This window comes from Pristiophorus japonicus, chromosome 3 (assembly GCF_044704955.1).
Source record: "Pristiophorus japonicus isolate sPriJap1 chromosome 3, sPriJap1.hap1, whole genome shotgun sequence".
NCBI lineage: Eukaryota > Metazoa > Chordata > Chondrichthyes > Pristiophoridae > Pristiophorus > Pristiophorus japonicus.
Genome location: NC_091979.1, coordinates 102,618,700 through 102,646,389, shown reverse-complemented (window position 1 = coordinate 102,646,389; position 27,690 = coordinate 102,618,700). Strand labels below are relative to the sequence as shown.

Below are 27,690 nucleotides of genomic sequence, written 5' to 3'. Positions count from 1 at the left end.
TGTGTGCAGCTCAGAAATCAATGGTGCCCATCACCTTGGTGCCAGTTAAAGTTTACATTGATTGATGTTAAATTGTATTTAACCCTTTCATGGTTAGGAATCACAATGTGTAATGGTCCAGCAATGTGAGACAATGCGCAACAAGGTTATGTTCAATAACAAAAGTTTAATACCAACATTGGTCTGAAATCATAAGTACCACAGCCAGTAACATCCAACCCCCGCCCACATCCCACTTTTTCCACTATTGACATCAATCACATGTTCAAAATGTCCAGCAACATAGAATACAAAGACAAAGCAGGAGCGTGGTCCCCTGCCCCCATACATTGCAACAAATTGCATACACCCAGATGGAGATATAACACAGCCATCAACTGCGCACAGCAACCTCACTTTCCTTCCCCCCTCTCCTTCTCCCCACCTCTACCTCTTCCCCTCCTCGCTCCACTGCGCCTGGCCAAGGAGCTCCTCAGGCAGTGCCCCATTGAGGGGGATGAAGGCAGATGCATTAGTTGGACGGGTATGGGAGCAGGGGGTGCCGTGGGGGCAACATTCTCTTATGTAGAAGCAGGATCTTGGTCCTTGCTCTCATCTGTCATTCACAGTGGTGCTGCAGGAACTAGGGGTGGAATGCTACGCTCTGTGGCAGCAGTGTTCCTGGCTATCGCTTCCAGGGACTCTGCCATGCGCGGAATGTACTCGGTCATGGAGGCCAGGTGTCGGGATATGCCCCCCAAAGCTTCGATGTGCTGGTCACCAATGTCTACAGTCCTCCTGGACAACTGTACCATCTCTCCGCTGTCATGTCGCGCTCGTGGAACAGACCTGCCACGTCCACGAGACCTTTAGGGGATGGGCGCCGTCCTGGGGACAAATGGGGTGCCCTGTGGAGAGGTGCTTGGGGCCGGCATCTCGAGTGGAGGCGGGAATGACCGGAGGACCAATGGATGGCCTTCGGGTTGAAATTGTTCTGGAGCGTGGCGATGCAGGTCCTTCGAAGTCCGCGCTCTCATCCATCGAGAACCGACTCAGCGGTTTGACGGGTGACAATCGGAGCTCCTCAGCACCAGATGTAGTAGGATCGTCCGCCGACTCCTGCCCCGTGCTCCCACCTTCTGGCCTCTGTGGCCTTCCCTGGGGCCACGCTGCTGGTTGAGCTGCAAGACACAAATGAGGTTGTTAGAGGGGATTGCTAGGATGACAAGGTGAGTCCAGCGCTACACACAGCATATGCATGACAAAAGCACCACCGTTCCGAAAATCATCGCAGACATCAGATTTCATCACCATCAACACATTGTGCAATTGCAATGATTTTCATTAGGCCAGCATTATTTCTATGACACTTTTCGAAATCATCTATCATATATGATTGGTCGGATATGAGTTGGTGTGGCATCTATTGACTTTACATCACGCAATGGTGTAAGCTTTACTCACGAGGCATCACTTCAGGATCTGCAGATCCGTCTGTGGCTATCAGGGGGTGCTTCCCCATGAGTGCTAGCACTCGTTCCTCCATCTCTGTGATGTCGCTGGGGACTCGTGGCCCCCCACCTGTTCACCTCTGCATGGACCTCATCGTCGATAGCTTCTTCTGTAAAAGGTGACAGGACGACATGGCATGAGATTATTGCATGATATCATTGCTAGGTACTGTCATAAAGACTGATACAACACATAACTGACAGATGTAATCATGATTATTATTATCATTCTTTACCTAAAGACGTACACCGTGACCTCAGGCTTTGAGTAAAACATTCCCGGTAAAAGTGCAAGACCTCACATCTGCTGATAGTCACTCATCACTGTTACAAATCAAATTATATAAATACATAAGTACATGTAAATTAATATATTTACTCTTGCGGATCCCACAAAGTCGTTTCATCATTTGCGGCATTGGTTGCCCCCACGCACCTCGTTGGTCGCTGACGAGACCACCTCTGCTATCTCGGATATGGACCGAGATAGCAGAGGTGGTCTCGTCAGCGACCAACAAGGTGCGTGGGGGCAACCGATGCCGCAAACGATGGAACGACTTTGAGGAGGCCTTTGAGGTGGGCTTCCCACACCCTCCCTGTGTCAAATCACCCCAGCGTGACTCAACCTCCGACAGGAGGGAGGCATTTACCTCGTCCGAGAACCTCCTGGCTCTTTTGCGGCCTCCAATGTGCTCCTGTCCCACCTCACTGTTCTCTCCAGGATCAGTCTCCACAGCGTGCTGTGATACCTCCTCCTCTCCCTCCATTATAGGGCAAATTCGGTCAAACATGTGGCTGGTAACAGCTACTTTTTGTTTGTCTACTTGCTGTGAAGCTCTAAAGTCTCCTTCCTCCCAAAGCAGCCACGCCACACCCAGCCACGCCTTCAGTCCCTCTGAGCTCCCTCTCTCTCTGTCTCCTCTTCTGCACATGTCATGGTGACCCTTGACCTGCAGAATCGTGGGAGTCGAGCGTTGCCATGCCATTGCTAAGGACTGCCACACTTTACGGCAGTAGGTCAAAAAAATTTAACACTACCGCCCATTTGATATCGCTCACGGTAACGCCCATTTTCAAAAATGTAAACTAGGTGTTTTGAGAATGGGCGAGAAGCCGGTGATCTGAAAATCCTTTTTTACCATCCACGCCGGAAATAACGCCCGTTTTTGGGTGATAAGCTCAAAAGTGGAGGTTCTAGCCCATGGACTTCATTGGATTTTAATCGGAGACCTAGTTTGGCTCTTCCATGTGCATGAGTGTGTGAGAAAGTGAGGAAGTGTTTAAACTTTTGACATCGACACATTCAGTTTCAAAAGAGATTGAAAGAAAGGTGTTGGAAATACTGGAAAGGAAGAAATTGGCATGACGCTTACATGTAATATAATTACATATTTTCCTCTGAAGGATTTTACAGCCATGCCAATGTTTTACTGATTTGTATGAAACTTATGTATCCCTTTAACAATACTAAGGTGAAACAGCTGTGTTGATGTTCCATTTATTGTTTTACTTCATTACATTTTCTATAACATGTGCCTTGCAGTCCAAATATACACTTTTTTACAATTATATTTTGCATTCAAAATTCATGCAAAGTTTCAGTGCAAACTATTTAAAGAAACACCTGCAGAAAAGAAAACTTTTTCTTGATTCTTGTATTTTTCTTATGTTACCCAAAAGATCTCAATCCTATCAGTTTGTAGACAATAGTACTTGCACTGGTACAAGTGTTACCTTGAGTGCTACAGTGCACCTCCTTTATATCTGTTGCAAATGTTCATATTACTTGTGAGAGCAACAATTATATATTTTGAAGACAAACTATTTACTTTCAATATGTGCACTAAAATCTAAAATTTTAAAGCAATTTTTTGCAGTATTAGCATTTTGTACACTTTTGTTTTATATTTATAAATTTCGCCTGAAAAATCTCAAACCGATATTAGTTAGCCAATTACTTTGGTTTACTATACAAAGATGTTTTCATTATTTAAAGCCATTTACTTCAATATTACGCAGAAAGTCGATTTATGTAGAATATGGTCCTCAATTATTTGCAGACGTATTAGGCTGAAGCCCATTCAACATGGCGAGTCCCGTTTTATTTTCCTTTAGACTGTAAAATATTCATAAGCATAACCACTATCAAGAGATTTAGGAGTGAAATTCCAATTTTAACAAAAAGTAGGAGAATGCCTCTTTCTTTTGTAATTAGTGACCCACTATCAAAATGGCATTCTCAGAAATTGCAAAGCTGTGATTTTATTAGCGGGCCATTAATTAGAGAGAAAATCAGATATTGCCACATTTTTCTTAATTGGGATTTTGTTCCCTTAATATTATCAAGCTGGAAAAATTAACATTTTAAGGATGTTCACATCAATCTCTTTCCAAAGATTAAAGGTATTTTCCAGATTTCTGAAATCTTTTTATTAAATAAATGTTACAAGTATTACAATAAGTGGAAGTGAAGCAACTTTTGTTAAATGTTGTCATCAAAGTCCCAGCTAAGGTTTCTTTGTTAATGGTGCAATTGACAGTAACAAATTCAGTTATCTCAGTAAGAAAATCTAATTGCACTGGTCATGTTCAGCATGCAATGCCTCTTGTACATCCAGCAGTCTCTCAGCATGACATCCTTTGTGATAATTGTTTTCTAAATCCTGAGAAGTGACAAAGCAATGGACAGGCAAATATCTCGAGAATCTGTCAAGCTAATTATCCAACTCCTTAGTACGCTTTATCAGAGGGAAAAGTCATGGACACCTGCAAGCTTGAGCTTGCCTGAGGCAACCATGCCACTCGAACTGAATGTCAGTATCTGTCAGCACATATACCAGAGAAACCATTTGGTGTCACAATAATAGTCCTACGTTTTTTATATACAAAGGAAATAATGTCCGCTGCAGATTATAATCTTTGTGTTTAACATTTTAAAACAGATACATTTGAAAATATTTATAGTCCCTTTTATGTTTTGACTACACAAGCAAGCTTAAAATAATTTTTGTCTGAGTACATCAAAACCTGGCAATCCTGAATTTATCAGGTAATAATGCATTAAAACTGTATTATTAATAACTATTGCACAAGCAACAGACAAACTGCATAACTACAATAGTCTTGTATATTTGTTAGACCAATTGCACAATTTATCATCACAGAACAGCATTGACAAAAAATAAGATTTTTCTAACGTTTTCCTGGTGTCACCTGACTTTACATTATGAAAGAGTAATGAATGCTGACTCCAGCTTGGAGTTACTTGCTTTTACTCAATGCTGCAGAAGCTCTTTCCCTGCAATGATTATTTTACTAGCCATTTGTATTTCTTACAAATTCAGTTTCTATTTTAAATGTTTTACAAGAGACAGAAATCAATAGAAGTTGTAATAGTAACGTTTCTTTATAAAACAAATAGAAAGTAATATTGCTGAAATCTCAGCTAGTAGAAATATAAGTATAAATTATGTAAAACAATTGATACATTTAGCTATAAAAATTATGATTAATAATATTTTTTAATGCATTATTACCTGAAAGATTCAGGATTGTCAGTTATTGATGCCCAGAGACATTGCTAAAATTGTCTTCAGCTTACTTGTGTTGTCAAACATTAAAAGGAAGTATAACAGATCAGTGGAGTCCTGTTACTGCATGGCGTAGATAAAGGTTGCTTGGTATATTATACAAGATATTAAGATTATATAAATATTTTTTTTTCATGCATTTACAAAGTTCTATTGCTAAAGAGGATTGAGAATATATTATAATAAAATCGTTGTACTTTGATTGAACTCAGAATTGATCGACAAAAGGAGAATGATTAACACTATACTTTTGATCTAATCATTTCGTGTTCATTATGCTGTATGCAGGATTGCACAACAAGTTGTAGAAATTTGCGAAATACAAAGCATAAAAGCGAACAAAATAAACACTGGTGAGACGATTTTAACCCAGAGCGGGGACCGAGGTGTTTGCTAAACCTCTGACCTTGGCAGTGTGAGATTGGGCGATTTTAGCACCGGGACCTCATCTGATTGAAACTGGTGAGAAGTGGCAGCGGGTGGGAGCAAAATGTCAGGTGGCAGGAGGAACGCTGCCCGGAACCCAGCTAAGTCGAGAGGAGGGGGTTTCAGGAGGTTCTCGCGATCGAGAAGAGGTGGAGCCCGAAGGAGGTAAGACCTAAACTTTCTTGTTGGACCTGAAGGAGCACTCCGGGTCTTCAAGGAAAGTAAGAAAAAAATGTAAATACTTAACTCTTTGGGCCTCCTCTGGCCCCAACTTCTCCTCCCGCTGTCTATACCTAGCAGGAAAGCCTCAATGGCTTCTCCAGTCAGGCAACTGGTTAAAATAGCAGTTAGGCCCTGATGATGTCATCGGAACCTGATCTACATATTTAAAGAAGAATCCTGTATCCTATGTATCCTACTTGTGCTACTTGTTCTTCCTCCCCTGTGGCCTACATCAGAAGTCCTCCTGGAAGACGAGAGTTATGCAGTGCAGCGCACCACCATGATCCTCAAAAACCTGGCATGATACTACTGCAGAGCTCTCCCAGATCGATCAAGGCAAATGAAGCATGCCTTTAAAATACCAATTGCCTGCTCCACAGTGATTCTAGTGGCCAACAGGAATAGACTTCACTCAATGAATACCCAGACTATGTTGATGATCACTGAAGGACCTAGAAAAATTAACAAGGGTCAACAGCCATTGGTGGAGAATGTAGCGCTGATCGCGAAGGAGTCACCCAGACACCTGCCTTTCAACAGCAAACAATGTTGGGATGGTAGACTGCATCAATATGAAATAATTATGGCAGTTTCCTAAATAGTGAGCAACTACATGCAATATTTGAAGTTTGTGACCACTAACCAGCTGGAGTCCTTTACTGTTGGCCTGAAAGAAAGAAAGACTTGGACTTGGATAACTCCCCTGCTCTTCGAAATAGTGCCATGGGATCTTTTACATCCACTTGAGAGAGCAAGACAGGAACTTGGTTTAACGTCTCATCCAAAAGACAACTCCAGCAAACAATGCACCAGTAACTTATTTTATGCATTTGTGTATAGTAGATTGGTTAATGTCACGTGCCCTCAGATACAGCCTGAAATTACCCTGAGGCATAGAAATTCAGAGTGATGCTACTCTTCACAGATAATGGCAATAAAAGGCTATTAAATACTGGTGTTCGTAGCAATGGGCGGGCCACAAACAGAAATGTTGAGAAATGTGATGGTGATGTCATGCCAGCATTTAAATAGAATTTACATATGGCTACTAATGTTAGGTGCATCTATTTGCAACAGAAAAATGCTCTGATTGGATCCTCTTGATCACATGACTGATTGCTGATTGGTCCCCTTGGAGGATAAGACACACTCAGCAGTTTCTCTGGAATGTGTAATTAGAACTGCCCTGCCTATGTAATCAGTGACTTTGCAAAATGTAATTCTAGCCATTTTGACTGCTGAAGCCAGTCCTAGTTCATCCCCCCACCCAGCCCGAGCTCCTGCCTCCACCCAGCCCGACTTGCTGCCCCCACCCAGCCCGAGTTCCTGCCCTATCCCTCAGCCCGAGTTCCTGCCCCATCCCCCAGCTTGAATTCCTGCCCCATCCCCAGCCCAAGTTCCTGACCTCTCTAACCCAAGTTCCTGGCTTTACCCTCCCCGCTATGCCATAAGTGGAGTATTGTGTGTGAGTCACAGATTGTTAACAGATTGGGTATGGAGTGAATAGTGACAGTTTTGAGACTTCCGGATTTCATCCACTCCAATTATGTCACTTGTCACACATGCACCGAACTTTCTGAGGAATCAATCAGGTCGAGGGGGAGGAGAGGGAGAACGTGGTGCGGTTGTAAAGTGGGTGGGGTTGGAAGAACGTGATCCGTCTTTGTCATGTATGTAACCACAATGTAACACCACTGTATTACTGTATACACTCAAACTAGATGCACACCTTGACCACAAGGGGTGAACTTGTGGGAGACACTCCTTACCTGATCACACAGGTATAAAAAGGGAGGTCCCACACAGGGTCATCATCTTTGGAGTCCTGTGAATAAAAAGTTAAGGTCACAGAGTGACCTTGTCCCCAGAATATGCCTCGTGTGGTTTCATACTGTAGAGTAAGGACTTTACATTGGCGACGAGAAACGGGAATTCACGACCCACGAGAATGGCCGTCGGTAGCACAGAGGTATGGTACTGTGTTGGGGAAGACTGGGATGATTTTGTTGAGAGGCTTCAGCAAAGCTTCGTTACGAAAGAATGGCTGGGGGATGCGGACCAAAGACTTACGCGCTCATGAAGGACTTACTAGCACCCGGAAAACCGGCGGACAAAACCTTTGAAGAACTTAGCAAATTGATTGGCGAGCACCTCAAACCGGCGAGTAGCATACAAATGGCCCGACACAGATTCTACACCCACTGATGTCATGAAGGACAGAGCATACCAGACTTCGTAGCGGACCTCCGGCGTTTGGCCAGCCTCTGTAAGTTCACAGACGCCTGCAGGGGGGAGATGCTAAGGGACTTCTTTATCGAGGGCATCGGTTATGCGGGACTTTTCTGCAAATTAATTGAGACCAAGGATTTGACTTTGGAAGCGGCGGTGTTGATGGCTCAAACTTTCATGGCGGGGGAGGAAGAGACGAAAATAATATATGCGCACAATTCTGCCTCTAATGCGGCGATGGATCAGGGAGTCAACATCATTAATGCGACTCAGAGCCTCGCAGGCAGGCAGGGGCAGTCCGAAGCAATAGACCCCAGAGTAGGACTTCAACAGAGACAATGGCAGGCTGAACGGACATTCTCGATGTCACAGTGGACAATGCGGCCCGGGATGGGGCCATTGACACCCATCAATAGGGTACTTAAGAGCAGTCAAAGGGACAGTCAGCGCGGAATGCCTGGCCACAGTCCCCTTGTTCCCCACAAAATGGAAACTTTAACTCATGCTGGAGGTGTGGGGGAATACACTCAGCTAGATCTTGCAGATTTCAACAGCTTGTCTGTAGGAACTGCAATCTCAGTGGTCACTTAGCTCGAATGTGCAGGAAGTCTGCAACCAGACGAATATATGAGGTGGATGGACCAGAAGAGGGTTCTTTGAGGCAGGATGACTTTTGGAGCGAATCGATGGACGCCGAGGTTCAGCGGGTCCATGTGGTGAATACTCACAGTTCAAACACCAGAACGCCACCAATGATGATAAGGGTTTTATTAAACGGTATCCCTGTACGCATGGAGCTGGACACTGGGGCCAGCCAGTCACTCATGGACATTCAGCAATTTGAGAAGCCATGGCCACTTAAAGCCAGTAGACCCAAATTAGCATGTATTGAGACACAATTACGGACTTACACTAATGAAATCATTCCGGTGCTAGGCAGTGCAATGTTGTCTGTCACACACAATGGGTTACTGAATCGGCTGCCGCTTTGGATTGTCCCAGGCAATGGTCCTGCATTGTTGGGGAGGAACTGGTTAGCCGAGATGAACTGGAAATGAGGGGATGTTCATGCAATGTCATCTATGGAGCGAAGTTCGTGCTCACAAGTCCTACAACAATTCGATTCACTATTCCAACCTGGCGTCGGGACTTTCAAAGGCACTAAAGTAGTGATACACATCACCCCAGACACCAGGCCAGTGCACCACAAAGCCAGAGCGGTGCCGTATGTGATGCGGGAAAAGATCGAGAGTGAATTGGACCGGCTGTTGAGAGAGGGCATCATCTCGCCTGTTGAATTCAGCGACTGGGCGAGCCCCATCGTTCCTGTCCTAAAAGCGGTTGGCTCTGTCAGGATCTGTGGTGACTACAAGGCCACCATCAATCGGGTGTCTCTACAAGATCAATACCTGCTCCCGAGAGTGGAGGACCTTTTCGCCACGCTGGCAGGCAGCAAGCTGTTCACCAAGTTGGACCTCACTTCAGCCTATATGACCCAGAATCTAAACTACTGACCACCATCACCACGCACAAGGGACTGTTCGTCTATAACAGGTGCCCATTTGGCATTCGATCAGCGGCCACGATTTTTCAACGAAACATGGAAAGCCTGCTTAAATCCATTCCTGGAACGATCGTATTCCAGGATGACATCCTCATCACGGGTCGAGACACCGAGGAATACCTCCACAACCTGGAGGAGGTGCTACGCCGACTGGACCGGGTAGGCCTGCGACTCAAGAAGTCTAAATGTGTGTTTTTAGCTCCTGAGGTTGAGTTTCTGGGCAGGAGGGTTGCTGCAGATTGGATTCGGCGCACCGAATCCAAAACAGAGGCGATTCGACGAGCACCCAGGCCCTGCAACACATCAGAGTTGCGTTCATTCCTGGGACTGTTGAACTATTTCGGGAACTTTCTGCCGAACTTGAGCACATTGTTGGAGCTGCTACATGTGCTCCTGTGTAAGGGTTGCGATTGGTTTTGGGGGGACTGTCAGGAGTGGGCTTTTGATCGGGCGCGTAACCTACTTTGTTCAAACAAGTTGTTGACCCTGTACGACCTCTGTAAAAAATTGATTCTGACATGTGATGCATCGTCCTATGGGGTTGGGTGCATATTGCAGCAGGGCAATGCTGAGGGTCAACTGCCTCCAGGTCGCTCGCTCAAGCAGAACGAGGATATGGGATGGTCGAGAAGGAAGCGCTTGCATGTGTCTATGGTGTAAAAAAAATGCATCAGCACCTCTTGGTAGGAAGTTTGAATTAGAGACAGACCACAAGCCATTAACATCCCTGTTGTCAAACAGTAAGGCTATCAATGCCACGCATCAGCTCGCATACAGCGATGGGCTCTCATGCTGGCTGCTTATGACTACTCCATCCGGCACCGGCCCGGCACTGAAAATTGTGCTGACACGCTCAGCAGGCTTCCACTGGCCACCACTGAGGGGGCAGCGGAGCAAAGCACTATTGATGTCTTTGACAGCGCAGGCTCCCCCATTACAGCCCGCCAGATCAAAATCTGGACAAACAGAGATCCCCTCCTATCCCTGATCCCTAAGAAACGTGTCCTGACTGGGGATTGGGCGCCCGCATACGGAGCATGCCCTGAGGAGGTCAGACCGTTCCACAGATGGATGGATGAGCTCTCCATCCAAGCCTACTATGGGGCAGCCAGGTAGTTATGCCCCAGAAGGGCAGAGAGGCATTCATCAGGGAACTCCACAGCGTGCACCCAGGCATTGTGCTGATGAAGGCCATTGCCCGGTCACACGTTTGGTGGCCTGGAATTGATTCAGACCTGGAACACTGTTCGCAGGTGCACGACGTGTGCCCAGCTGAGTAATGCCCCCAGGAAGGCCCCGCTCAGCCCATGGCCCTGGACTGCGCCAGGACTGCGCCGTTCAAGCCGCCCTCCAATAGCCAGGCGGAACGTGCGGTCCAAATTATTAAGCAAGGTATGCTCAGGATTCAAGGACCCTCCCTTCAATGCCACCTATCGTGTCTCCTGCTGGCCTATAGATCCCAACCGCACTCGCTCACGGGGTCCCGCCCGCAGAGCTACTAATGAAACGGACACTCAAAACTCAGTTGTCCCTCATTCACCCAGTCCTGACTGACATAGTTGCGGGCAAGCGGAAGTCACAAAATGAGTACCATGACTGTAATGCGAGGGGGAGATGTATAGAAATAAATGATCCTGTATTCGTCCTCAATCACGCCATGGGGCCCAAATGGTTTGAGGGCACTGTAATTGACAAAGAGGGGAATAGGGTCATCGTGGTAAAACTCAACAATGGTCAGATATGCCATAAGCATCTGGACCAAGTCAAAAAAAAAGGTTCAGCATCGACACAGAGGAACCTGAAGAAGACCATGAGATGGAGCTCACAACAACGCCAGTGAATGAACAACAAGAGCAATCAGAAGAATGCACAGTCCCTACGGTCAGCCCGGACAGGTTGGAATCACCACAGGTGACAGACACTCACGTCAGTGTCCAACAACCAGAGCCCCAACTGCGGCGCTCCACGAGGGAGCGTTGACCACCTGAAAGACTAAACCTATGATTCCAAATAAGACTTTGTGGGGGAGGTGATGTCATGTATGTAACCACAATGTAACACCACTGTATTACTGTATATACTCAACCTAGATGCACACCTTGACCACAAGGGGTGAACTTGTGGGAGACACTCCTTACCTGATCACACAGGTATAAAAAGGGAGGTCCCACGCAGGATCATCGTCTTTGGAGTCCTGTGAATAAATAGTTAAGGTCACAGAGTGACCTTGTCCCCAGAATGTGCCTCATGTGGTTTCATACTGTAGAGTAAGGACTTTACAGTCTTCCGTGAGTTCCCTCTCTCTTTCCCCCCTAGTCCCTTTACCTCTCTCCCCCTCCTCCAAGTCACTCTCTCCCCCCAGGCTCTCTCTCTTCCCCCATCTCTCTCTCTCTCTCTGTGCCCTCTCCCCCCAGTCTCTCTCCCCACTCTCACTCTCCCCCCACTCCCCACTCCCCCCACTCTCACTCTTCCCCCACTCTCACTGTCCCCCCTCCCCCAACTCTCACTCTCCTCACTACCCCCTCCCCCCACTCTCTCCCTCCCTCTTCCTTCCCCCTTCTCTCCCCCCCTTCTCTCCCCATCCCCACTCACTCTCTCTCTCCCCACTCTCTATCACCCCCCACTCTCTCTCTCTCTCTCTCTCCCTCCTCCCCCCACTCTCTCTCTCCCCCCTGCCCCCACTCTCTCTCTCCCCTCCCCCACTCTCTCTCTCTCTCTCCCCCTCCCCCTCCACTCTCTCTCTCTCTCCCCCTGCCCCCTCACTCTCTCTCTCCCCATCCCCCCACTCTCTCTCTGCCCCCACTCATTCACCCCCCCCCACTCTCTCTTTCTCCCCTACTCTCTCTCTCTCTCCCCCCTCCCATTCTCTCTCCGACTACCTCCAATTTTATTTCTCTCAGAAGGCCGCAAAATTTTTGGCATAGATAATCACAGTGGTATTTTAGGCAACAGTCCTGGAGATAATCCAAAAACCCAAGACGCAGCTCCAGCGGCAGTGAGCTCCATGTGGTTGGTGGTTCAGCCGCACTTCTGGCTTCCTTGTATGTTGCACTGCATGCGGGTCCGAATTGAGCGTGCATGCGCAACAAGGGGGCGGTGTCCAGGGTGTCCAGGGCACGCATGCGCAGAAGGACAGAAAACAAAACTGTTGCAAAAAAATCACACCTACTAATTTTTGGGTGGATGCTTCTGGCTGCTCACCTCACTTTGGGTGAAAATTCGTTATGAGTGTTGTCCCATGGCATCACCTGAACCATTTGTTAAGATTATCACTCTGCAATCACTCCCAAGTAACAACTCTCTATATAGAAAATATTTTATTTGAAATAGGTCAAAAAGAGGGTGACGTCAGTCAGTGTGCATCGCCAACTTAATGTCACCTCAGCGAACTTGGACCTTGGCACTGAGTTCAGCGCTGGGTCCTAAGCTCACTATGAAAACCTAACATTCAGCAGACTCACAGAGGCTCTGTTAGCACCTCTTAAAGGGACACACACATCTTTCAGGTAAGTTTGCATTTAATCTTTTTGAATGGATTTTGTTTTTATTTTATTGAAGAAGTGGCTTGCTGCAATACATGTTAAATGTATGTTTTTACTGTGCAGGATGCTTGCAAGGCCTCGGATGGTAAAGGAAGACCTCTGAGAAGACAGAAAATGCTGCAAATACTCAGCAAGTCAGGCAACATCTGTGGAGAGAGAAACAGAGTTCATGTCTCAGGTTGAGATGCTGCTTGACCTGCTGAATATTTCCAGCATTTTATGCTGTCATTTCAGATTTCCAGCATCCGTTCGCAGAGGGAAGAGGAGGAAGCTGAAGGATGGATGCAACCAGAAAGTCCTTTTCTGGCTGGGATAACATAAGAACATAAGAACTTAAGAAATAGGAGCAGGAGTAGGCCATTTGGCCCCTTGAGCCTGCTCCGCCATTCAATAAGATCATGGCTGATCTGATCCTGGCCTTAACTCCACTTCCCCGCCCACTCCCCATAACCCGTGACTCCCTTATCATTCAAAAATCTGTCTATCTCCACCTTAAATATATTCAATGACCCAGCCTTCACAGCTCTCCAAAGATTCCAAAGATTCACGACCCGCTGAGAGAAGAAATTCCTCCTCATCTCGGTTTTAAGTGGGCGACCCCTTATTCTGAACCTGTGCCCCCTAGTTCTAGATTCCCCCATGAGGGGAAACATCCTCTCTGCATCTACCCTGTCAAGCCCCCTCAGAATCTTATATGTTTCAATAAGATCATCTCTCATTCTTTTAAACTCCAGTGAGTATACTCCCAACCTACTCAGCCTTTCTTCATATGACAACCTCTTCATCTCAGGAATCAACCTCGTGAACCTTCTCTGAACTGCCTCCAATGCAAGTATATCCTTCCTTAAATAAGGTGACCAAAACTGTACGCAGTGCTCTAGGTGTGGTCTTACCAACGCCCTGTACGGTTGGAGCAGGACTTCCCTACTTTTATACTCTATCCCGCTTGCAATAAAGGCCAACATTCCATTTGCTTTCCTGAATACTTGCTGTACCTGCGTACTAACTTTTTGTGTTTTGTGTACAAGAACTCACAGATCCCTCTGTATTGCAGCATTTTGTAATCGCTTCCAATTAAATAATAATTTGCTTTTTTATTTTCCCTACCAAAGTGGATAACCTCACATTTTCCCACATTTTTGGCCACTTGCCAAATTTTTGCCCACTCACTAATCCTATCTATATCCTTTTGCAGTTTCTTTGCGTCCTCCGCACAATTTGCTTTCCCACCTATCTTTCTATCGTCAGCAAATTTGGCTACGTTACACTCGGTCCCTTCATCCAAGTCATTAATACTGCCCCAGCACTGATCCCTGCAGCACCCCACTAGTTACAGTTTGCCAACCTGAAAATAACCCATTTATCCCAACACTCTATTTTCTGTTAGTTAACCAATCCTCTATCCATGCTATTACCGCCAACACCATGAGCTCTTATCTTGTGCAGTAACCTTTTGTGTGGCACTTTATCAAATGCTTTCTGGAAATCCAAGTATGCTGTATCAACTGGTTCCCCTTCATTCATTCTGTTTGTTACATTCTCAAAAACCTCCAGCAAATGTATCAAACGTGATTTTCCTTTCATAAAACCAAGCTGACTCTGCTTGACTGCATTATGATTTTCTAAATGTCCTGCTACTACTTCCTCAATGATGGACTCCAGCATTTTCCCAATGACAGATGTTAGGCTAACTGGTCAAAATTTCCTGCTTTCTGTCTCCCTCTTTTCTTAAATAGGGGCGTTACATTTGCGGCTTTCCAGTCCCCTGGGACCTCTCCAGGATTCAGGAAATGTTGGTAGATTACAACCAATGCATTCACTATCTCTTTTAAGACCCTGGGATGCAGGCCATCAAGTCCAAGAGATTTATTCACTTTGAGTCCCATTAGTTTGCCTAGTACTTTATCTCCAGTGAGAGTGATTGTTTTAAGTACCTCCCCCTCCAAATAGCTCCTTGATTATCAATTATTGGGATGTTTTTAGTGTCCTCTACTATGAAGACCGATACAAAATATGTGTTCAAAGTCTCTGCCATTTCCTTGTTTCCCATTATTAATTCTCCAGTCACATCCTCTAAGGGACCAACATTTACTTTAGCTACATGCTTCCTTTTTGTATACCTGTGGAAGCTCTTACTGTCTGTTTTTATATTTCTTGCTAGTATACTCTCATATGCTATCTTCTCTGTCTTTATAATTTTTTTAGTTGCCCTTTGCTGGTTTCTAAAAATTTCCCAATCCACTAGCCTTTCACTGTCCTTCGCAACATTGTATGTTTTTGTTTTCAATTTGATACAATCCTTTACTTCCTTAGTTAGACAGAGATGGTTCATCCTTCCCTGAGAGTCTTTCTTTCTCACTGGAATAAATCTTTGCTGAGAGTTATGAAATATCTCCTTAAATGTTTGCCACTGTTTTTCTACAGTCTTACCCTTTAATATATTTTCCCAGTCCACTTTAATCAACTCTGCCTTCATAACTTTGTAATTACCTTTATTTAAGTTCAGGACACTAGTTTGAGACCTAGCTTTCTCACCCTCAAATGGAATTTGAAATTCTACCATGCTATGATCACTCTTCCCAAGAGGATACTTCACTACAAGATCACTAATTAATCCAGACTCATTAAACTAGGAATAGGAGGTTTATCTCGTGTTTGGTACAGATTATTGGAATTATCCACCTGCAGTAACAGTGACCAAGACCCCAATTCCCCTTTCAATATTAGTGCCACACAGTACCTTCCCTGTGTTGTTAACCATTACAGCGTCCTCTTGGCCACAATGCTGAAATAAAAACCAGCACAAAACAAACTTTGCAAACCAACTTTATACATCTATCAATCCAATATGACATGAAGAAATCAACTCATCACTCTTTTGCATTTCCGTAATGAGTGTCTTGTGTGCGCCTTTGCCTATCCTACTGATGCCATGCAGTGCTACCCCAGTGGCTGCAGTATGGCTGGTGGAAGGCTGCTGTCTTTCAGTAGTTCAGGGGGACACTGCAAATGGCTTTGCAGATTGACCTTGAGAATCTGGTGAATGGGAGTGTCAAATTGCATGACAGAGCGTCTTCTTCTTCTTCTCCTCCTCCTCCTCCTTCTCCTTCTATCCTTTCAGCCCCACCCTTGGCCAAGGGCTCAGCCATGCCTCCGCCAAGAATGCCTCACCCCTTGCCATCTCCTCCAAGGGGTGAGGTGAAGCTAAGAATAGGAGGTTTGTCTCATGTTTTGTACAGATTGTTTGCAGGTGAGTGATTGTGGCGGGTGGGGAGTCATGCAATGAGAAGTGTGTGACATTTGTGATGCAGTTGGGAGGAGACAACTTTTGAATTTGCATTCACTGACCTTGACGAATGGTCTGAGGTCATGGATCTTCTTTGGGTACTGGAGGTTGGTTGCGGGGGTGAAACTGCTGGCAGTGACAGCCTCGGTGATCTGGTCCCACATCCTACTTTCTGGACGGCCTCCTGGCCCCTGTGGGTAAAGGACCTCTCTTACTGTGTTGACCCCATGCATAAAGCTGGATTGCTGGGAAACCTTTTTAATTTTTTTTCCAGAAGGTAATTGAGCTGTAAAGGCTGAAAATTGCATACTTTTTACATCATTTTTCTTTTTATAATTTCAGAAGGCTTTTAAGAAAATGACTATGCATTTCCCTTTTAAGATCCCACAATGCTTTGCGAAATCACAGCCTCACTTTCAAAGTCTGTTCGAAGCTGCAACGCTGCTTGTAGATGTCACATCGGGGCCTGACGCCGGGACGAACACCACCAGGAGGTCATTGCTTGGTGACTTTAGCATTGAGCTAATGATCATTCGTCCCCAGTGCCAATTTTTCAGTCCTACCAGCGGTACTATTTTCGGCGATCATTAACCTGCGGCTGCACTTGCACTGCAGCATTCACGTCGCACTTAAAGTTTTAGCCCCTAGATTTTAAACATTCCCCTTGTACACCCCTAAAAAGCAAATATCTAAACTATAGAACAGTGTAAATTTGCAGATACTTGTACACACAGCGGAACATATTATTTAAGTCCTTATTATGAATGAGATAATCCAAAGAATTCTCCGTTCTTTGTAGTCACACAGGAGCACTATTAATGCTTGAAGTCAAGGCCATTGTATGATTTGATTAAAAAATATTACAATATATTTTATAGTAACTTAGTTATAACACAATAAACGACTCCCATTTTCTGAATAAATTACAACATTATAAGATAAGATATAGATAAATTTTTACAAAGCAAAATTGACAACTCTGATACAGAAGCCTCGATATTAGTGTCAGTGTTCCAACATAACAATAGTGACTACACTTCAAAAGTACTTAATTAGCTATAAAGCGCTTTGCGATGTCCTTAGGTCATGAAAGGCACTATATAAATCTAAATTCTTTCTTTCTTTAGTGTTAAGCTTCATGCCAACAGCAAATAGCCACCAATGTCAGGAGTGCAATTGACTGCTATTGCCTGTTTCCCAGCTGTCTCAAATTTTCTACGAGAATGTGTACTGAGCACTCACATGATCAATTTGTGTGATTGGCCAATTAACAAAGCAGATTAAGTAATTAACAGAGAAGTGCTCCATATTGCAGTATCAATATTGGCTCCCCTCAAAGCAGGGGTGGTGCTTATCCCATACCCCTTGTGGGGGTCAAGTGCAAAGGTTCAGTTTGGGGCTTCGACATTTTACTAGACACTGGGGGTGATTGTCTATTTATTTCCATTTATGGGGTGAATTTTCCTCTGCTATGCTACCCAGAAGTGAATGGTATAGTGCTGGGGGAAGGGAAATAGGGCACGGAGGTCCATCTGTAGATTCCCTCTCCTGCCAGCATTGCACACTTCATCCCCTAGCAAAAAGTCAGCCGCTCGTTCCTTGATCACTCTGCTGCATTTAAATCACAGCATAGGGTGGGGCCAGGGAAACCTGCCTCAGAGCTCAATTATCCCATATCCCATGTATTGCCAAGAGAGGATAGTGGTAGAAATGGTGGAATTGCTGCAATTGCCATCATTGGTAGGATAGGGCCAAGGAGGTGGGAAATCTTCTGTCTCTTTCATGTCTGCTGTGGCTCAGTGGGTAGCACTCTTTCCTCTGAGTCAGAAGGTTGTGGGTTCAAGTCACACTTCAGAGACTTGAGCACAAATATCTAGGCTGATATTTCAGTGCAATAGGGAACACTGCATTGTTGGAGGTGCTGTCTTTTGGATGAGACATTAAACCGAAGTCGTATCTGCTCTCTCAGGTGGATGTAAAAGATCCCATGGCACGATTTCAAAGAAGAGCAGGGGAGTTATCCCCAATGTCTTAGCCAATATTTATCCTTCAATCAGCATAACAAAAACAGATTATTTGGTCATTATCACATTGCTGTTTGTGAGAGTTTGCTGTGTGCAAATTGGTTGCTCCATTTCCTACATTACAACAATGATTGCACTCCAAAAAGTACTTCGTTGGCTGTAAATTGCTTTGAGATGTCCAGTGGTCATGAAAGTTGCTATATAAATGTAAGTCTTTCTTTCTTTCTTTCTTTTAGGCCCATAAACTGTGGCTGAACAAATTATGGCTCTGTAGATTATTTATTTTAATAACAATCTTCAGGTTGCTTTGCTCCATTTTAATATTCCTGCTCCTCGTTCAGCTGTTTTAGCGGGTGTCCCATTGCAGTGTCATAGAAACATAGAAACATAGAAAGTAGGTGCAGGAGTAGGCCATTCAGCCCTTCGAGCCTGCACCGCCATTCAACACGATCATGGCTGATCATTCACCTTAGTACCCCTTTCCTGCTTTCTCTCCATATCCCTTGATCCCTTTAGCCGTAAGGGCCATATCTAACTCCCTCTTGAAAATATCCAATGAACTGGCATCAACAACGATCTGCGGTAGGGAATTCCACAAGTTAACAACTCTCTGAGTGAAGAAGTTTCTCCTCATCTCAGTCCTAAATGGCTTACCCCTTATCCTTAGACTGTGTCCCCTGATTCTGGACTTCCCTAACATCGGGAACATCTAACCTGTCCAGTCCCGACAGACTTTTATATGTTTCTAAGAGACCCCCTCTCATCCTTCTAAACTCCAGTGAATACAGGCCCAGTCGATCCAGTCTCTCCTCATATGTCAGTCCTGCCATCCCAGGAATCAGTCTGGTGAACCTTTGCTGCACTCCCTCAATAGCAAGAACGTCCTTCCTCAGATTAGGAGACCAAAACTGAACACAATATTCCAGGTGAGGCCTCACCGAGGCCCTGCACAACTGCAGTAAGACCCCCCTGCTCCTATACTCAAATCCCCTAGCTATGAAGGCCAACATACCATTCTCCCCATCAAGTATTAAAAAATTATGTAAATTAAGTCTGTATTTATCTTCGCAGCACTTTTTGTGGAGTGCCTGAGAAATGTGGCATTGGCACATAAAACTAAGTTTTCCTTCCTCTTTGAGCTGCCCCCCCATATTTAATGAGCCCTTACCCAGAAAAATAGGTCCGGGTCACAGTAGGGTTGGGGTAGTGGGCTAAAGTCCCACCCTGAGCCTCCAGAGGTGCAAGTGCTCCTGAGAAAAACTCAGCCCTGTATCTCCAGATGGGATGAATGCTGTCAAGGAATATAAGAATATAAGGACATAAGAGCATAAGAAACAGGAGTAAGCCATATGGCCCCTCGAGCCTGCTCCGCCATTTAATATGATCATGGCTGATCTGATCATGGACTCAATGCCATCCCTGCTCGCTCCCCATAACCTCTTATTCCCTTATCTGTTAAGAAACTGCCTATCTCTGTCTTAAATTTATTCAATGATCCAGCTTCCACAGCTCTCTGAGGCAGTGAATTCCACAGATTTACAACCCTCTGAGAGAAGAAATTCCTCCTCATATCAGTTTCAAATGAGCGGCCCCTCATTCTAAGATTATGCCCCATAGTTCTTGTCTCCACTATCAGTGGAAACATCCTCTCTGCATCCACCTTGTCAAGTCCCCTCATAATCATACGTTTTGATAAGATTACCTCTCATTCTTCTGAATTCCAATGAGTAGAGGCCCAACCTACTCAACCTTTCCTCATAAAGTCAACCCCCTCATCTCTGGAATCAACCTAGTGCTTTTGATAGGTCGCTCCCCTCTCACCAACTGCCGCTGGCTCTCGATCTCCCGCTGGGCTTTTGATAGGTCGCTCCCCTCTCACCAACTGCACCTTCTCTGAACTGCCTCCAAAGCAAATATACCCTTTCTTAAATATGGAAACCAAAACTGTATGCAGTATTCCAGGTGTAGCCTCACCAATACCCTGTATAACTGTAGCAAGACTTCCCTGCTTTTATACTCCATCCCCTTTGTAATAAAGGCTAAGATTCCATTGGCCTTCCTGATCATTTGTTGTACCTGCATACTAACCTTTTGTGTTTCATGCACCGGGACCCCCAGCACTTTGCAATTTTTCTCCATTTAAATAATAACTTGCTCTTCGATTTTTTTTTGCCAAAATGCATAACCTCACACTTTCCAACATTAAATTCCATCTGCCAAATATTTGCCCACTCACTTAGCCTTTCTATGTCCTTTTGCAGATTTTTGGGTTCTCCTCACACATTGCTTTTCCTCCCACCTTTCTATCGTCAGCAAACGTGGCTACGTTACACTCGGTCCCTTCTTCCACGTCGTTAATATAGATTATAAATAGTTGGGGTCCCAGCACTGATCCCTGCAGTTACTGATTGCCAACCCAAGAATGAACCATTTATCCCAACTCTCTGTTTTCTATTAGTTAGCCAATCCTCTATCCATGCTGATATATTACCCCCAACCCCGTGAACTTTTATCTTGTGCAGTAACCTTTTATGTGGCACCTTGTCAAATGCCTTCTGGAAGTCCAAATACACCATATCCACTGGTTCCCCTTCATCCACCCTGTTCGTTACATCTTGCAGCCGCTCGGTGACATCCTTGACCCTGGCACCAGGGAGGCAACATACCATCCTGGAGTCACGTCTGCAGCCGCAGAAATGCCTATCTGCTCCCCTGACTATTGAATCCCCTACAACGATTGCTCTTCCATTCTTCTTTCAACCCCCCCACCCCCCACCCCCGTGCAGCTGAGCCACCCGTGGTGCCGTGGACTTGCCGCTGGCTGCACTCCCCAGAGGCACTATCGTCCTCACCAGTACTCAGAACAGAATACTGGTTTGAGAGCAAGATGTACTCAGCGGACTCCTGCTCTACCTGCCTCGTCCTCTTCTGTCAGGTGGTCATCCACTTCCTCCCTGCCTGCACACTCTTTAGCTGCGCGGTGACTGTTATATATGTAAACTTGTATTTATTCTGTACAGCCACCAGAGGGCTCATCTCCTGGAGTCCCAAGGGATACCATAATCCCTTGGGAGCACAGGTATTTAAGGATGCTTCACAGGTTGGAGAGGCACTCTGGAGACCTGCAATAAAAGACTGTCACACTTTATTTTGAGCTCACAGACTTCAGTCTGACTCTTTCTGCATACACAAAAACTGGCGATGAGATACAGATAGCGAACCCAAAGATGCAGAGAACAGTGGGCATCCTGGAGAAATTCTCAGAGGGAGATGATTGGGAAACTTTTGTGAAGCGACTCGACCAATACTTCGTGGCCAACGAGCTAGATGGGGAAGAGAGAGCTGCCAAATGAAAGACGATGCTCCTCACAATCTGTGGGGCACCAACGTATGGCCTCATGAAAAATCTGCTCACTCCAGCGAAACCCATGGAGAAATCGTTCGACAATTTGTGTACACTGGTCTGAGAGCATTTCAACCTGAAGGAAAGTGTTCTGATGGCGAGGTACCGATTCTACACCTACAAAAGGACTGAAGGCCAGGAAGTGGCGAGTTATGTTGCTGAGCTAAGACGCCTTGCAGGACATTGCGAATTTGAAGGACATTTGGAGCACATGCTCAGAGACTTTTTGTACTTGGCATTGACCACAAAACCATACTTCTCAAACTTTTGACTGTAGAAACCCCAACCTTGAGTAAGGCCATAGCGATAGCCCAGGCGTTCATTGCCACCAGTGAAAATACGAATCAAATCTCTCAGCACACAAGTGCTGCTACAAGTATTGTGAACAAAATGATGTTGTTTTCGAATTGTAACGTACAGGGCAGGTCACACATACCTGCAGCTGTCTCAGAGTCCACCGTCAAGGGTGATGAATGCAAGTCCATTAACACCTTGTTGGCAATGCAGGAGTGATCATCATTTCCATTCATGCCGATTCAAAGAGTACGTTTGCAAGGGCTGTGGAACAATGGGACACCTCCAATGAGTGTGCAGGCAAGCTGAAAAGCCTGTTAAACCTGCAAACCACCATGTTGCAGAGGAGGACAGATCCAAGGAGGATCACGACGAACCAGAACCTCAGATCGAGGAAGCAGAGGTACATGGGGTGCACACATTCACCACGAATTGTCTCCTGATAATGCTGAATGTTGAACTAAATGGACTCCTGGAGTCAATGGAGCTGGATACGGGCGTGAGCCAATCCATCATGGGCAAAAAGACTTTTGAAAGGTTGTGATGCAATAAGGCCTCAAGGCCAGTCTTAACCCCAGTTCACATGAAACTAAGAACTTACATGAAAGAACTGATACCTGTAATCGGCAGTGCTACTGTAAAGGTCTCCTATGGGAGCGGTGCACAAGCTACCATTCTGGGTAATACCGGGCGATGGTCCCACGCTGCTTGGCAGGAGCTGGCTGCGAAAGATACGCTGGAACTAGGATGACATCTGAGTGCTATTGCCTGCTGACGGCACTTTGTGTGCCCAGGTCTTAAACAAATTTCCTTCGCTGTTCGAACCAGGCATTGGAAAATTCCAAGGAGCAAAAGTGCAGATCCACCTAATTCCAGGGGAGTGACCCATCCATCACAAGGCGAGAGCACGACCATACATGATGAAAGGGTAGAAATCGAGCTGGACCGGCTGCACAGAGAGGGCATCATTTCCCCAATCGAGTTCAACGAATGGGCCAGTCCTATTGTCCCAGTCCTCAAGGGAGACGGCACCGTCAGAATCTGTGGCGATTACAAAGTAACTATCAATTGTTTCTCTCTGCAGGACCAATGCCCACTACAAAAGGCCGACAACCTCTTTGCAACGCTGGTGGGAGAAAAGACGTTCACAAAGCTGGATCTGACTTCAGCCTACATGACGCAGGAACTGGAGGAATCATCAAAGGCCCTCACCTGCATCAAACGCACAAAAGTCTTTTTGTTTATAACAGATGTCCATTTGGAATCTGATCAATGGCGGCGATATTCCAGAGAAACATGGAAAGCTTACTGAAGTCGGTCCCGCACACCGTGGTCTTCCAGGACGACATCTTGGTCACAGGTCAGAACACAGTCGAGCACCTGCAGAACCTGGAGGAGGTTCTTAGTCGACTCAACCGCGTTCGGCTCAGGTTAAAACGCTCGAAGTGCATTTTCCTGGCGCCTGAAATGGAGTTCCTGGGAAGGAGGATTGTGGCGGACGGCATCAGGCCCACCAACGCGAAGACGGAAGCAATCGAGAACACACCGAGGCCCAGAACGTGACGGAGCTGCGGTCGTTTCTGGGACTCCTGAATTACTTTGGTAACTTCTTACCGGGTCTCAGCACACTGTTAGAACCACTACATGTCTTACTATGGAAAGGGGACGAATGGGTTTGGGGCAAAAGCCAAGAAAATGCCTTTGTAAAAGCAATAAAATTGTTATGCTCAAACAAATTGCTTGTGTTGTATGATCCATGTAAGCGTTTGGTACTAGCATGTGATGCGTCGTCACATGGCATCGGGTGTGCATTGCAACAAGCTAATGATTTCGGAAAACTGCAACCGGTTGCTTATGCATCCAGGAGTCTGTCTAAGGCTGAGAGAGCCTACAGCATGATTGAGAAAGAAGTGTTAGCGTGTGTTTAAGGGTTACAGAAAATGCATCAATACCTGTCTGGGCTAAAATTCGAATTGGAAACTGACCATAAGCCACTTATATCCCTGTTTTCCGAGAGTAAAGAGATAAATACCAACGCATCGGCCCGCATCCAGAGATGGGCGCTCACGTTGTCCGCATACAACTATGCCATCCGTCACAGGCCAGACACAGAAAACTGCGCCGATGCTCTCAGTAGGCTGCCATTGCCCACCACGGGGGTGGAAATGGCACAGCCCGCAAATCTAGCCATGGTTATGGACGCATTTGAGAATGAGCAATCACCCGTCACTGCCCGGCAGATCAAAACCTGGACAAGCCAGGGCCCCTTATTATCTCTAGTCAAAAGCTGTGTGCTTCACTGGAGCTGGTCCAGTGTCCCAGTGGAAATGCAGGAAGAGATAAAGACGTTTCAGTGGCGCAAAGATGAAATGTCTATACAGGCAGACTGCCTTCTGTGGGGCAATCGAGTAGTGGTCCCCAAGAAGGGCAGAGACACCTTCATCAATGACCTCCACAGTACCCACCCAGGCATCATAATGATGAAAGCAATAGCCAGATCCCACGTGTGGTGGCCTGGTATCGATGTGGACTTAGGATCCTGCGTTCACATATGTTATACATGCTCGCAGTTAAGCAATATACCCAGGGAGGCGCCGCTAAGTTTATGGTCTTGGCCCTCCAAATCGTGGTCTAGGGTACACGTCGACTATGCAGGCCCGTTCTTATGGTAAAATGCTCCTCGTGGTTGTAGACGCATACTCCAAGTGGATTGATTGTGAGATAATGTCGGCTAGCATGTCCGCTGCCACTACTGAAAGCCTGCGGTCTACCCAATGTCCTGGTGAGCGACAACAGGCCATGTTTTACCAGTGCTGAGTTCAAAGAATTTTGACCCGTAACGGGATCAAAAATATCACATCTGCCCTGTTTAAACCAGCGTCCAATGGTCAGGCAGAGACAGCAGTGCAAACCATCAAGCAAGGCTTGAAGAGGGTAACGGAAGGCTCACTGCAGACTCGCCTATCCCGAGTCATGCTTAGCTATCGCATGAGACCCCACTCACTCACTGGGATCAAACCTGCTGAACTGCTGATGAAAAGAGCACTTAAGACAAGGCTCTGGTTAGTTCACCCCGATCTATATGAACAGATAGAGAGCAGGTGGCTTCAACAAAGTGCATACCATGATAGCGCAAATGTGTCACGCAAGATTGAAATCAATGATCCTGTATTTGTATTAAATTATGGACAAGGTCCCAAGTGGCTTCCCGGCACTGTCGTGGCCAAAGAGGGGAGCAGGGTGTTTCAGATCAAACTTTCAAATGGACTCATTCACCGGAAACACTTGGACCAAATCAAACTCAGATTCAAGGACTATCCTGTGCAACCCATCTTGGACCCTACCTTTTTTGATCCCCCAACATACACACCAGTGGCAACCGGCACCACGGTTGACCACGAAGCAGAACCCATCATCCACAGTGTTATGTATTGTCCAGGTACATTAAATGTATAAGTACAATGGTACACCACAGAGAGCACTGTGGTGGGAGACCTGAAAGTACCTGCAAGACAGAGTATAAAAGGCTGCCCATCACACCTGAGAGGCACTCTGGAGTCAGACAATAAAGGACTAAGGTCACAGCAGTTACTACAACATCAGACCGTGTGGAGTCAGTGATTTGAGCGCTACATACATCATATTGGCGACAAGGACACAGACGAACTTCACACATCACGCAACTATGGCTACTCTGGGCTCGTTAAAGGATTTTACAGTGGGAAATGATTGGGAGGCCTTTAAGGAAAGGCTCGAGTACTACTTTACGACAAATGACCTGACGGGGCACACGGACGCACTGAGAGAGAAGCATAAGGCGATATTACTTTCCAGCTGTGGCGATGAGGTTTACTGTCTCGTCAGGGATTTGCTGGCACCCGGGAGCGCCAGGGACAAGTCATATGAGGAGCTGGTCATACTCATTCGTGACCAACTTAAACCAAAGGAGAGCATCCTCATGGCCTGGTACAAATTCTACCATCACTGCAGACCTGAGGGCCAGGATGTCACCAAATATGCTAGGGACCTCAGGAGACTTGCGGCGCCGCGTGATTTTGGCACACACCTTGAAGACGCATTGCGGGATGTTTTTGTTATGGGGATTGGTCATGAGGGTCTCCTTCACAAGCTGTTATTCACGGAACCGACAATCACCCTGAAGCAAGCCATCACCACCAGCAGGGCGTTTATGGCATCGACTTGCAGAACCAAGCAAATGATCCTTACAGTCTCGAACCTGGCAGGCACTGTCCACAGGATAGCGCCCACCATGGACAAAACTGCAGAACGTGGCCCTGCCCAGGGCAGAGAGCATGGACCTCGGGGTCCTGGAACTCAGAGTCCGCCGAGGGGGGTTAATCGAGTAGCACCATGCTGACGCTGTGGAGGACTCACCGGTGCGGGTTTGTGGAGTATACATGCAATACCTGCCACACAAAAGGCCACCTTCAGCGTATGTGTAAAAGACACCTGACTCACCGTGTGGCTGAGGAGATGGCAGAGGGTCCAGAGGGTCCATTTTCCAGTGAGGAGCAGGCAGAAGAAGACGAGGCATTGTTTGGACTGTATACGTGTACCGACGGTTCGGCCCCGGTGATTATGGAGGTCAAGATTAATGGAGTCCCTGTGAGTGTGGAAGTAGATACTGGCTCGGGTCCGTCGTTGATGAGTCAGGAAACTTTTGAAAAACTATGGGTTAACCCAGCTGCACGACCCAAGCTGGTCCCGGTCACGGCAAAGCTGCGTACCTACACCAAGGAACTGATACCTGTTCTTGGCAGAGCGGATGTGCAGATATCTCACAGTGGCAAGACGCACGGTTTACCTTTGTGGGTCATTGCAGGCAATGGGCCGACGCTTCTCGGCAGAAGATGGATGGGAAAGGTCCATGGGAGCTGGGAAGACTTCACTCCTCCACAGACTGCTGTCCCCCGGGTCTACAAAGAGCAGCACCGACCGAGCTGGAGAAGAAATAAGCAGTGCATCAGCAATCTCAATTCCACAGGCCACAGCAACCCTGCAGCCCCAACCCTGGAAGAGCAGCTTTTCAACCCTGCAGCCCCAACCCTGGAAGAGCAGCTTTTCAAACCGGCTGCAGGGGCAGCGGCAGGTGCTGGAGCAGGAGTGGAGGCCACAGGAGAGGCAGCACCAGCGGCAGGAACGGAGGCTACAGCGGCGGCGGAGGCTACGGAGGCGGCAGGTATGACTCGGGAGAATGCGATTTCTCGGACAGATGTAGGAGCCAGAGCAGATGCAGGAGCCAGAATACGGCCAGATTCAAGATCATGTTTTGGCTGTTTTCTTTCCTTCTTTCTTTGTTATTTCTTCTTTTCCAGAGAGCAAAACGGCAGGCCAGCGAGCTCAAGATGGCAACAGCAGAGCTCTGCAAAGAACAAAGGCAAGCAGTACAACTAAAATTGTGGCGCCCAAACCTCGTGGGAACCACAAGGTGGCGTCTTAAAAGGGAAATGCACCCGGGAGTCTTAAAAGGGCCTTACACCATTGGTGGTCCTCACAAAGAGACTTTTGTAAGGCAAAAGCGAGTCTAAATGAGCAATGTGAATGTAGGATGACGGATTTATGATAAGAATTAATATTTTAATGCTGAATGGTTATTGTG

General features: G+C 46.3%; 1 long non-coding RNA gene across 1 annotated transcript; it reads right to left on the bottom strand.

Moving 5' to 3' along the window:
• Window positions 1-207: 207 nt before the first annotated feature.
• LOC139257868 (uncharacterized) lies at window positions 208-27,447 on the bottom strand. Its single transcript, XR_011592331.1, has 3 exons — window positions 26,550-27,447; window positions 1,444-1,600; window positions 208-1,160 (listed from the first exon to the last, which is right to left on the bottom strand). It is a non-coding gene; the product is annotated as an uncharacterized lncRNA (long non-coding RNA).
• Window positions 27,448-27,690: the final 243 nt, after the last annotated feature.